Here is a 13,840-nt window from a genome sequence, read left to right on the forward strand (position 1 = left end):
ATATATCACCCTGTAAATATTTATGCAACCAATATAGAAATACCTAAAACATATAAGGCAAATATTAACAAACAAAAAGGGAGAAATACAGAACAATACAGTAATGGTGGGGGGCTTAAATACCTCACTGACATTAATGAATAGATTATCCAGACAGAAAATCAATAAGGAAATTTGTACATAAAATACATAGACTAGACCAGATGGACTTAATATTTACAAAATATTTCACCTAACAGCAACAGAATATTTTTTTCAAGCACATACAGAACATTCTCAAGAATCTATCATATGTTATGCCACAAACAAGTCTTAATAAATTTAAGATGGCTGAAATCATATCAAGCATCTTTTATAACTTACAATGGTATGAAACTAGGAATAAATTGTAAGACAAAAACTGAAAAAAATCTACAAGTTATGTGAAGACTAAACAATGTGCTATTGCACAACTAATGGCTGGAAGAAGAAATCAAAAGATAAATAAAAAATTATCTTGAGGCAAATGAAAATGGAAATACCATGTATCAAAAGTTATGGGATGCAGCAAAAGCATCTAAAAGGTAAGTTTATAGTGATAAAAACCTATATTAAGAAAAAATAAAGATTCCCAAATAACATAACTTTACACCTCAGGGAACTAGAAAAAGAACAAATGAAACCCAAAGTTAGTACAAGGAAGGAAATAAACAAAATAGAGATTAAAAAGACAGTAGAAAAGATCAATGACGCTAAGAGCAGGTTGAAAAGATAAAATACATAAACCTTTTGTAGACTCATCAAATAGATAAAATCAGAAATGAAAGAGGGGACATTATAACTGATACCACAGAAATAAAAGATCATAAGAGGTAACAATGAAAAACTGCACACCAAGAATTGAATAACCTAAAAGAAAGGGACAAATTCCTAGAAATACATAACCTATCAAGCTAAAATTTACAGAAATAGGAAAATCTAAACAGACTGATTATTAGTAAGAAGATTGAATCAAGAATCAAAAACCTCCCAACAAACTAAAGTCCATGACCAGACGGCTTCACTGGTGAGGTCATAAAGCACTTAAAGAAAAATTAGTACCAATCCTTCTCAAACTCTTCTAAAAAACAGAAGAGGAGAGAACACTTCTAAACTCATTTCACAAGGCCAGCATCACCCTAAAATCTAAACCAGACAAGGACATTACAAGAAAATTACAGCCCAATATCACTGACAAGTATAGAAAATCTCTCTACAAAATACTAACAAATTCAATAGCATATTAAAAGAGCAGATACCATGATCAAATGGGATGTATTCCAGGGATGCAAGAATAATTCAACATGCACTGATCCATGTGACGTGCTACATTAAGAACATGAAGAATAAAAATATGATAATCTCAAGAGATGCAGCAAAAGCATTTGAAAAAATTCAACATTCACTAATAAAAACTCTCAACAAGCTGGGTATAGAGGAAATAATAATAATAATTAATATTATCTAAATAATAATAAAGCCCACAGTTAACATCATAGCTAATAGCTTTTCCTCAAAGATTAGGAAAAAGGATAGGATGCCCATTTTTACCACTTTTATTCAATGTAGTACTAGAAGTCCTAGCCAGAGCAATTAGACAAGAAAAAGAAACAAAAGGCATCCGAATCAGAAAGGAAAAGGTAAAACTGTCATTCTTTGCAAATGACATATTATATATAGAAAACCTTAAAGACTCCTCCAAAAAACCGTCAGAACTAATAAATGAATTCAATGAAGCTTCAAGATACAATATTAATATACAAATATCAGTTGTGTTTCTGAACATTAACAATGAACTATCAGGATGGAGAAATTAAGAAAACAATCTTATTTGCAATTACATCAAAAAGAATAAAATACCAAAAAAAAAAGAAAAAAATACCTAACAATGAATTTAACCAAGGAAGCAAAACATCTGTACCCTGAAAACTGTAAGACATTGATGAAAGTGAAGAAAACACAAATAGGCTATCCATTGGAAGAAAGACAGTCTCTTCAATAAATGAGGCTGGGAAAATTGGACATCCACATGCAGAAGAATGAAACTAGACCACTCTCTTGCACCATACACAAAGATAAACTCAAAATGGTTGAAAGATCTAAATGTGAGACAAGATTCTAGAGGAGAACACAGGCAACACCCTTTTTGAACTCAGCCACAGTAACTTCTTGCAAGATACATCCATGAAGGCAAAAGAAACAAAAGCAAAAATGAACTATTGGGACTTCATCAAGATAAGAAGCTTTTGCACAGCAAAGGATACAGTCAACAAAACTAAAAGACAACCTGCAGAATGGGAGAAGATATTTGCAAATGACATATCAGATAAAGGGCTAGTTTCCAAGATCTATAAAGAACTTCTTAAACTCAACACCAAAGAAACAAACAATCCAATCGTGAAATGGGCGAAAGACATGAACAGAAATCTCAAAGAGGAAGACATAGACATGGCCAACATGCACATGAGAAAATGCTCTGCATCACTTGCCATCAGGGAAATACAAATCAAAACCACAACGAGATACCACCTCACGCCAGTGAGAATGGAGAAAATTAACAAGGCAGGAAACCACAAATGTTGGAGAGGATGCGGAGAAAAGGGAACCCTCTTACACTGTTGGTGGGAATGTGAACTGGTGCAGCCACTCTGGAAAACTGTGTGGAGGTTCCTCAAAGAGTTAAAAATAGACATGCCCTGTGACCCAGCAATTGCACTGCTGGGGATTTACCCCAAAGATACAGATGCATTGAAACGCCGGGACACCTGCACCCCAATGTTTCTAGCAACAATGGCCACAATAGCCAAACTGTGGAAGGAGCCTCAGTGTCCATTGAAAGATGAATGGATAAAGAAGATGTGGTTTATGTATACAATGGAATATTCCTCAGCCATTAGAAATGACAAATACCCACCATTTGCTTCAACGTGGATGGAACTGGAGGGTATTATGCTGAGTGAAGTAAGTCAATCGGAGAAGGACAAACATTATATGTTCTCATTCATTTGGGGAATATAAATAATAGTGAAAGGGAATATAAGTGAAGGGAGAAGAAATGTGTGGGAAATATCAGAAAGGGAGACAGAACATAAAGACTCCTAACTCTGGGAAACGAACTAGGGGTGGTGGAAGGGGAGGAGGGCGGGGGGTGGGGGTGAATGGGTGACGGGCACTGAGGGGGGCGCTTGACGGGATGAGTACTCGGTGTTATTCTGTATGTTGGCAAACTGAACACCAATAAAAAAATAAATTTATTATAAAAAAATAAAAAATAAAAAATAAAATTTGTATGGAACTGGAACCTGGATGGCTCAGTGGGTTAAGTGTCTGCTTTGGCTCAGGTCACCCCAGGGTCCTGGGATCAAGCTCTGTGTCAGGCTCCCCACTCAGCAGGGAGTTTGCTTCTCCCTCTCCCTCTCCCTGCCACTTGTGCTCTCCCTCTCTCTCAAATAAATAAACACACACAAAAAAATCATATGATAGCAAAGTAACCTTGAGAAAACAAACAAAAGCCAGAAGCATCACACTTTTGATTTCAAGCTATACTACAAAGCTATAATAATCAAAATAATATGGTATCTATATAAAAAGAGACATACAGGGGATGCCTGGGTGGCTCAGCGGTTGAGTGTCTGCCTTTGGCTCAGGGTGTGATCCTGGAGTCCCGGGATCGAGTCCCACGTCGGGCTCCCTGCAGGGAGCCTGCTCCTCCCTCTGCCTATGTCTCTGCCTTCTCTCTGTGTCTTTCATGAATAAATAAAATCATTAAAAGAGAGAGAGAGAGAGAGAGAGAGACATACAGGCCAATGGAACAGAACAAAGAGCCCAGAATTAAACATATATATATATGATGAATTATTATCATATATATGATCAAATATATATATATATATATATCAATTAATTTCCAACAAAGTAGCTAAGAATACACAATGAGGAAAGGATAGTCTCTTTAATAAATGGTGCTGGAAAAACTGGACAACCACAAACCACATGTAAAAGAATAGCTTATACTATAGATATAATTAACTCAAAATGGGTTAAAGGCTTAGTAAGACCTGAAACCATAAAACTCTTAAAAGAAAACTCAAGCAGTAAGCTCCTTGACATAAGTGTTGGCAACAACTTTTTGGATTTGACACCAGAAGCAAAGGCAATGAAAGCAAAAATAAGCAAGTGGGATGACATCAAACTCAAAAGCTTCTATACAGCAAAGGAAACCAACAAGAGTGAAAAGTAACCTATGAAATGGAGAAAACTATCTACAAATCACATGTCTGATAAAGGGCTAATATTCAAAATATACAAAGAACCCATATAATTCATAGCAAAAACACAAAGAAAAAATGGGCAGAGGATCTGAACAGTTTTCCAAAGAAGACATCCAATTGCTCAATAGGTACATGAAAAGGCACTCGACATCACTCATCATCAGGGAAGTGCAAATCAAAACCACAATGAGATATCACTGCACACCTGCTAGAATGGCTATTAGCAAAAATACAAGAGATAACAAGTATTGGCAACTATGTGTACAAAGGGAGCACTTTCTTACTCTTGATGGAAAGGTAAGTTGGTGAAGCCACTATGGAAAACAGCATGGAAGTTGCTCAAAAAATTAAAAACAGAACTATCATATGATCCAGCAATTCCACTTCTAGATTTATATCCAAAGGAAATGAAAATGGGATCTCGAAGAGATATCTGCACCCCGTGCTCACTGCATTATCCCAACAGCCGACATAGAACACCCTAAGTGTTTGTCCAGGGATGAATACCCACGACAGAATATTATTCAGCTGTGAGAAAAAAGGAAATCCTGCCATTCTTGACAACACAGATGGACCTCAAGGCATTATGTTAAGTGAAATAAGCCAGCCAAAGAAAGGCACATACTGCGTGGGACCACTCATATGTGGAACCGAAGGAAAAAAAAAAAAAACAAAAAACAGAGTAGCGAAGTGATTGCCAGGGGCTGAAGGTGGAGGAAATAGGCAGAAGTTGATAAAAGGGTACAAAATTTCAGCTGTAAGATGAAAAAGGCAAAGGATCTAATGTATAACATGGTGACTACAGTGGATAGCACTGTATTATTTAATTGCAATCTGCTAAGAGGAGTAAATTTAAATGTTCTCACATACACAGACATGAAGATAAATAGGTGAGGTGATGGATGTGTTAATTAGATGGTCAGGATTCTTTCATGATGTAAATGGTGTATCAAAATCACCACAACATACATGTCCAGTATGCTACAATTTTGTCCATCATACCTCCATGAAGCCAAAAAAGGATCCTTTGCTTCCCTTTTGCTCCTAATTCTTCAACTAAGCCATGGTCTTTCCTCCCCCATAACATCCTCCTACCCCTTGGGCTTCCATCCTGAAAATGTCTCCAAATAGTTTTTCAAAAGAGAAGAGATTTTTGGCCTGGCGTACAACACCCTTCACATCTTCCACCCCCAGGAAACACTACCCAGCCTCCAATGACAGTGAATTACAGTCACTTTTCAATTATACATGGGAAGAATTAAGTGCAGGCTCTACATTCACTGACGTGGCAGTGTAAATGGAAGGACTTTGCCACCATGCTTCTCCTGTGGTCTCCACACCCCACAGCAGGCAGGGTAGGGCTGGGGAATTCCCAAGAATACAGGGCAGGCAGGTGCACCACCTGGAAGCAGTGTCCTGGGCCCTGTGAGATGCAGCTTGGACACTCCACTCTCCTCAAACTGCTCTCTTCAGCCCAGCCCTCGGGGCAGGTCTCAGCTGGAACAGGGCAAACTACAAGTCCCAGTAACTGGGAAATGCATCTGAGGCTAACGTCCGATGTACCACTTCACTGCACTAGTGCAGCTTTCATTTCTTTCCAAAATATACCCTTCGATAAAATCACTTTTCCCACTAGTGCTTGAAAGACCACTGACCAAAGAGCATGCTGGGTCTCCGCTCACTATTGCTTAAATGATCTGGAGACTCTGAGATCCATTACCCAGTGAATTGCCTCACCTGTCCTTGCCATGGGGACCCACTATGTCTCTGCACAACACTCCCTCATTCTCTAAAACCCACTCCAGACATAGCATCTCATGGTTTTTCCAGACTCCTCTCTAAGGGTCAGTTCACCCCGACTTAGGCACCAGGGACTCACTGTAAGAACCTCAACCAGAGCTGTCAGGGCCCTGCCCCATCCCACAAGGCCAAGAAGAAGGCTGATAAGAACTTATTTTATCTATTTTTGTAGCTGCTAAAACTCAGTGCTAAAACTGTAAGAAAAATAGTCTAGAATCCAGTTGGTGTTCATAATAAATAGTTATTATATGAATGGATACATCTAATGATTTTCCCACTGGACATTTATCTAACCACAAAAGTAACTTTAATAAGTTAATCAGGATTTTGGCCATGGATGTCATGAGCTTATAAAAATTAATTATTTGAAATGAGTATGGATATTTTTTAAAGTATCTTTTCATGGTTAAGAATGATTCTCTACCTAATTGTACATAGGAATCAACCATTTGCCTAACAGTACTGGACACCTGCCCAGCACTTGTGCAGAATACACTGCTGGGAGTAAGCATGTTACTTCCCTGCCTTACCACTCTCCGAAAGAGAAACTTTCAGAAAATAGGAATGATAAAGTGTGTTACTATCATTAAGTGTCAGATGCTGATACTGATGAATTCTGATGATCAGATTGGAGGATTTGCACTAATTTCTTGCTTATTGCCATGAAATACGTGACTGCGTTTATAAAAAGACTAAGTCTTAAAAGGTTCCACTTCAATGAGTATTAAAAAAATTGATTTGCGACGGGTAAGAGCTTTCCTGTGTAATGGAAATCTCCTAGGACTGTATGTCTAATACCCCAATAGTGTTCATCCTACATGAGGTCAGCGAGAGAGACATGGGAGTGCCCCATCAATGCAGGAGAGGCTGTAAAGCTGGGAAGAGACATGTCCAGGATGCAGAGTCAGGATAACTCTGAGCATGGCGAGAGAAAGAAAGAAGGGTGTAGAATCAGGCTGCACAATACGACCTCCAAACTCTCAATTCCAAACCAGGGCCTAGATCTGGAAATCACAATTAACAACACTCTAAAATAAATGAGATGTGTCATTTCCTCCAAATGAAACCATAAAGGATAATAAGGTGAAGACACCCAGCCACTTAATCCTACCCTTATGAAATACCTCATATTATTTCTGTGCTGTTCTGCTTACCACACATCAAAAAGGAACATCAGTGAAGAAGCTTCCAAAAAAAGAAAAAAAGGTGGATAGAGGGGAAAAAAACCCCACACTTATAGGAAGTTTAATAGTAATTTTAGAGCAAATGAAAGACAATTTTAATTTCTTTTTTTATTTTAATTTCTATTACACTAATAAACTTACAGATATCATATCAAGAGATTTATAGTCCAAAGTTACAGATCTGAGATAGTTTAAAATGATTTGTGAATAACACAAGCCACATAAGGGTTTGAAGGACAGCTGATGAACTGGGTACTGTCTCTGCTGGAGATGAAATCATACCTTCTCATAAAGCACTCACCACCACCCAGCCAGATAGAACACCAGACCAACCAGACTGCAAACTGCAACTCTTATATTTAAATCAAACGTCCCAAACGATTTGTTAGGGCTGAGAAACATTTCCGTCCTATGGACACACGTTTTTATCCAGCATCTGTTATTACAGGACCCCTGGATGCGGTATTAGCGGGTACAGTTTTAACACTCATGAGCAGACTTCTCATACAGACAAGCCCAACATTCCCCAGAATCCTTTTATCTGTTTGCGTATCTTCACATAGACTTATCTTCCCAACAGCAAAGTCGGAATGAACCTTTACTAGACTATAAGTAGCCTGAAGGCAGTTCTTGTGTATCTCATCCTTGCAAAGCAGCACATAAGAAGGCTCGGCTCCAGGCCACCCGCTGGGCCACAGAGCCGGGTCACAGGGGCATTTTACAAGTCCAGGACATCCACCAATCTGCTTCCTACCTAGTCAATGTCACCACGTGCTGATGCAGGGACGGCAATCTCATTTTTGAACCAGAGCCTTTGAAAACTCAAGTCTGATGTGGCTCAAGCAATCAGGGCCACACTTACTGCTGTTTTACTAATGTAAAACCTACCCAGCAAATCGAGCATTTGAGGCAAAAGCACCAACTTCTCCCACCGGTTTTGAGCAGGAGCCTGCAGACTCACCTTTGGCACTCAGTTATAAGAGATGATGGGCAAAATGCAGAACTCTTCAAAAGGTGACGATCTCAGCTGGTCACACTCCTGAAGTTACACAGCTGCAAGAATTCTCCAAATTCTCGAATCCAACCCAAATCTCAGCAGAGAATGATGATCTGGGAAATCACTTGTATACAAGGGAACATAGGAAATCTGAAAGCGAACAGGAAAAAAAAAACAAAACAAGTCATGTATTAGGGCCGCTTGCTTGCTTTTAAGTAACTGCACGATTAGTTATTTGTCTGAAACCAGTATCTTTAATACATCCCAGAAGAAAATTGCTTTGTACCTACTGACCTCTACCCAAACAAAGCTTCTCCTCCTCTACCTTGGGGTCCCTGTTACTAGCTCTGGGGCAGGCAGGTACCTCTGTGGGGAGAAGAGATAGGGAAGGTGGGGACAGGTGGTCATCAACAAGGCACCTGTGTTCCCAAGATTCTTCTAGCCCTCCCCCCACAACAATTCCTCCCCACATCCCTGCCAAAAACAAAAGAAAGGGGTGCGAAGTAGAAAGGAAGCAAGTCTGAGAGCCTAATTAAGGGAGCCAGGTTGCAGAGAGCAGGATATTTACATTTAGAGACTCATTCCTCTTTTGGAGGTTTCTTATGCTATTTATTGAGAGGCCCCCTACTGGACCATAGCATCCTCCTAAGAAATCAGAGAAAAATATTCCAAAACTACAAAGAAGTTGAGACAAGAGAAGCCTGACAGATGAAGCCAGAAGCCTCTCCCTCCTGCTTGCCAAGAGTTTGCTGCTGCCTTAGGTTCTCTGTATTTGGGTGACTATTTCCTGTCCTTGCCCAGCATTGCTGAGGGGACCCTGAAGCTCCGTGGGCCTCCAAGAGTTCACTGACATTTTTAATTACATTTCAAACCCAGAGGGGATCTGTCCTTACAGTTCACTCAGAGAAGATCTATTAATTCATCCCTGGCATGATTATGACCCAAAACGTTAAATACCCCATAGAAAAATCAAATTCTATTTTAGTCAAATAGAAAAAGATAATTCAAGTAGGACTTTCATAAAAATGTTATACAGCAAGTTCATAAATTTTGATTAAAAAATTAATTCCTCTTTGTGCATTCCTAGCATTATTTTAAAGGCTGCATGACTTTTTTTTTTTTCCAAAGATTTATCTATTTGACAGAGAGAGAGAGAGAGAAAGGGGGACAGGGGCAAAGGGAGAGAAAGTCTCAAGCAGACTCCACGCTGAGTGTGGAACCCAATGAGGGGCTCGATCTCCCAAGCCTGAGATCCAGACCCAAGCCAAAACCAAGAGTCAGATGTTTAATGGACTGAGCCACCCAGGAGATCCAAAGGCTGCATGACTTTTAAAAAATACACGACCTAATGCAGGGGAAAGGTTATACCCAAACACAACAGGAAGACTAGACTGGGGCAAGACAGTAAATGTGTACTAGGATAATTACAGCCCTCTCTCCGCTAAATGTTTACAATAAATGACAGGGTTTCCAGAAATAGAAGTTTTGGTGTCTGGACTCAGTTCCTGACCATATATTCTTATTTCATTTTATGCACCTACTGAAGAAAGCCACCAACTAATAAACACAGCCATGCCCACAAATACCACTTCCATATTAGTATTTTCAGGAGTATAAGCTGGACTTTTAAAATTTTAATTGAAAAGTGAATTTTCCTGGAGTCGGATCCCCCTAGAGCACTGTTTGGGGGTGTCCATGCAGCTACCGGAGCTACCTGCATATGGGCCTTCCCTCTGGACCCACCGTGTTCTCTCACCAGTGAGATTTTTAAATTCTCACAATAACCTTCTACGAGTGTTACTAACACCCACTTTTTTCATGAGTTAACTTTCTCAGGGAGGTGAAGGGTTTTCCTTAACAGGCTTTACTTAGGAACACAGGCTTCCCAAATTCTAGACCAACCACAGCAATGGTAAGCTTGATGCCACAGCAACTTATTTACTAGCCCAGAGCTAAAGGACAATGGGTGGATCTGGAAGCCCAGTCCTTTGATACTGAGAGTAGTGGGCAAGGTGGAAAAGCCGGATGAAACAGAGCAGAATTTGAACTGATAGAGGAGCTCCAATCAAAGGGAGACGATTTTATGTTCATTTAAACATGCCCGTGGCTGTCTAGGATTTAAGCACAACAATGAGGTGTTTGCTTGGAGAAAAGCATTTTGTGGACAAACTCTCAATGGACTAAGCATACACCTCAAGTGGAAATAAACAGAAGGATCAAAATTTGTCCAGCCTGGGGGTTAAACATAGCCTGCCTACTGCCCATGTTTAATGTAGTGGAGTTATAGGCATACTCAAAACCTCTGTTAAGGACAAACATTTCAAATCAGATCTTAAGTACAAAGATCTAAACTCCAGCACCTGGGTGGCTCAGGTCATGATCCTGGCGTCTTGGGATTGAGTCCTGCATGGGGCTCCCCCGCTCTGAGGGGTCTGCTTTTCCCTCTGCCCCTCTCCCCACTTGTTTTCTCTCTCTCTCAAAAAAAAAAAAGTAAAAATAATTAAAAAACAAAGAAGATCTAAACTCACCAGGAAAGCAGACACTCTTGTGCAAAAACCACCTCAGACCGCAAACACTACTAGGTACAAGGTCAGCTGGAGTGCAGAAGGCTCTCACCCAAGAATTCACTCAAGGATGGTCTACGCTGTGCACTTCGGCAGATGCAAGGGTACGAAACGGGTCTATGTTTGTTTTTGAAAATATTTATCCACTAGCTCCCTATGCTTCCACCTTTAGAAATAAGAGGAGAGGTAGGACTAAAAAGGAATTAACACTATTGCCAAATAGATCTCCTTCCCTGCATTACTGTAGACCTCTAATAACCACAAAATTTTATCATTGCGAAATCCACGGGATTATCTGAATTCTCTGTAACGCTGACATTTTCTTCAACTATGTCTTGAAACACTCAAGCCACAACTGGGGGCTCCTCCCCATCTTTTAGGGGTGGCTGGCTGCAGCATTTGCTTTAGCTGTGAGGGCATGCTCTGGGCTCGAGGGCCTCCATGGCACCCTGCAAATCTGGGAGCGCTACAGGTCCTGGGGCCAGGGCCTAAGCACTAAGATGCCCCAAGTGGCTATCTCAGTTGAACTTGAAACTTCCAGTGCCTGCTGCAGCACCAGATGCATCCTCTGGGAGGTCCCAGGCAGCTTCCTGGGCACCTTAGTCTGCAAGGAGACCCCGTGGTGATGTGATTACGTCTGTCACTGATGCGTTTCACTCCAGAGGAGTCATTAAGGGGTAATAAGGGTGTGTGCCAGTTCTGCCGATGGCCCATCAGCTAGTGCCAGACACTATAGCTCTACCCACTTTATGTTGGGTGATGTTCCCGGATAACTCAAATCTCCCAAAGGCTCAGTGCCTTGGGTGCTCAGGTCATACTGCCTCTCCTTCTCCTGGATTCACAGAGTAGAGTAACAGGCAGGGAGAAGAGCTGATGGTGGTCCCAGTGAGACACTGCACTTTGCTCCACCCTCACAGCAACTCTGAGATAAATCTTACCATTCAGCTCAGAAACTAAACCACCAGATGCCCCATAGCCAGAATCTGAACTTACCCCAGTCTGGTTTCAAAGCCCAGCCTTCATTTTTCTTCTTAAAAAAAAAGATGGCCACTAGCAGGTCAAACCTTGAGACTCAGGCAAATATTGTCTGTGGTTGCCACCTGTCTGGAGTACCTGCTACCCTGGGAAGCCGGCTTCAGCCCCTCAAGTAGGGGAAGGACAGCATAATGCTGCAGCAAGGAAACAAGCCATGAAGGCATAAGACACTTTATTTTTAAAGGAACGGTTTCTCTTAGATGTTAAAGCAGCAAAAACAGAATTACTGGAAAACATCATCTGACTGGGTTGGGTACTGACACAACCTGAAGACGCACAGGCCACATCAGGCATGCACTATAACCTAATCTTACATATGCCAAGCACACCGAGAGAACCCCCCTCCAACCCCTAATCCATAGGTAGTGTCTTTTTTTCTTTTATTTCAAAAGTAAAAAACGGGGGCCCTTGGGTGGCTCAGTGGTTGAGCATCTGCCTTTGGCTCAGGTTGTGACCCCAGAGTCCTAGTATTGAGTCCTGCATCGGGTTCCCTACATGGAGCCTCTTTCTCCCTCTGCCTATGTCTCTTTGCCTCTCTCTTTCTGCCTCTCTCATGAATGAATAAATAAATTCTTTAAAGAAAACAAAACACCCACATGACCATCCTAGGCCTCTAGGCTCACAAATGCCCCAGTGTCATCTCTTCCTTTCTTTCCCTCCTCGTTGTCCCCACAAGACCCCCTTCAGAGCACGTAGCCCCACCACGGCCTCTGTGGATATCCAGGGCAGAATGAACACGCAGGGCCATTGCCTGACCAGAACAACACGGGGCTGGGCTGCCTTGTTGACTTCTGGCAGAACTAGCTAGATTTCATTCCTCCTGAACTACTTGGTGGAACACTTTATTCCGGTGGGAAAGTGCTAGTTTCAGATGCTGAACAAAGCTACACACAGGTCTCCTTGAATGGCCTGGCTAAAGTTCAAGCCTGGTTTCTTCCCATGTGGCCTGACACCACGTGCTGTGGTTCCCAGTCAGGGCCCAGAGAGCACCGAAGGCTGTAAGCTAGTTTCCAAATTTCAGAAAGTCCCACGAAATGAGGATTTTTTACTCAAGATGAAACAGTCCTGAGCAGGACAAATACCAAGTTCCTCTGCAGTGGGCTAGATTTCTACCAGTTCTAAATGGTAATGCTAAAAAATAAATAAATAAATAAATAAATAAATAAATAAATAAATAAATAGATAGATAGATAGATAGATAGATAGTAATGCTGATTCTCAGTTAATTATATCTATTAACTAAAAGTTGGTTAATGAAAATAGAAAAAAATAAAAAAGGACTGATTTATAAATCTCTGAACAGCCTCCAAGAGACATCACATGTGGCTAAGGCAGGTGTTTGGGGAAGAGAGTAAATGGTGAGATTTTCAGCTCTGAGGTTCCTATGTTCTAAAATAACAGAGATTTCTGCCTTCCGGGACTGAGGAAAAGAACAAAACTATAGGCAGTGAGGTCAACCACATATAGAGAGACCAGAAAAAATGGTATGAGGCCACGGATCAGGAGAACGGGGTTCCAGGCCCAGTTCAGCGAGCCAAACGCCCTGTGTGACTCTGTGCCTGTTTCCTCCTCCATGACAAGGGTTCCTCCGCCCCAATTCTGCAGCTTTGACATGCAAATGGCTTTAAGAATTATCAAAAATTGATGATGCGGTACCAAAAAAATTATTAAAGCTTATCTAAAACACCATGACAAAAAAGTCCTAATGTAAATTTTAATATGAATTTAAATTTTACAGTCCGCTGCCGAAAAATTCTGATAGATAGGAATGTGATTAGTAATGCCATTTCTGATGGTTTGTAAAGACTTTTGTTTATAAAGTTGATGGTAGCCTCTTCAATACAACAATACTCCACTCTCCAAAAGGTCTGATAAGATGTTACTCTTAAGATCTTCCCACTAGTCCAAATCAGTTTTTGAAATCAGCAGAAGCCTGGCTACACATCTCAATGCCATAATGAGACAATCTAA

The 13,840-nt window shown here is 40.8% G+C and overlaps 1 protein-coding gene across 4 annotated transcripts in view; it reads right to left on the reverse strand.

Moving 5' to 3' along the window:
• The window catches only part of NCK2 (NCK adaptor protein 2), a 149,713-nt gene that overhangs the window by 64,266 nt on the left and 71,607 nt on the right, over positions 1 to 13,840 (reverse strand). For all 4 annotated transcript variants that reach the window (XM_025462963.3, XM_025462951.3, XM_025462980.3 and 1 more), the window contains exon 3: positions 8,235 to 8,420. The gene's annotated coding sequence lies outside the window, so the exon portion shown is untranslated. The remainder of the gene's footprint in view (positions 1 to 8,234; positions 8,421 to 13,840) is intronic.

Source organism: Canis lupus, chromosome 10, assembly GCF_003254725.2.
Source record: "Canis lupus dingo isolate Sandy chromosome 10, ASM325472v2, whole genome shotgun sequence".
Classification (NCBI taxonomy): Eukaryota; Metazoa; Chordata; class Mammalia; order Carnivora; family Canidae; genus Canis; species Canis lupus.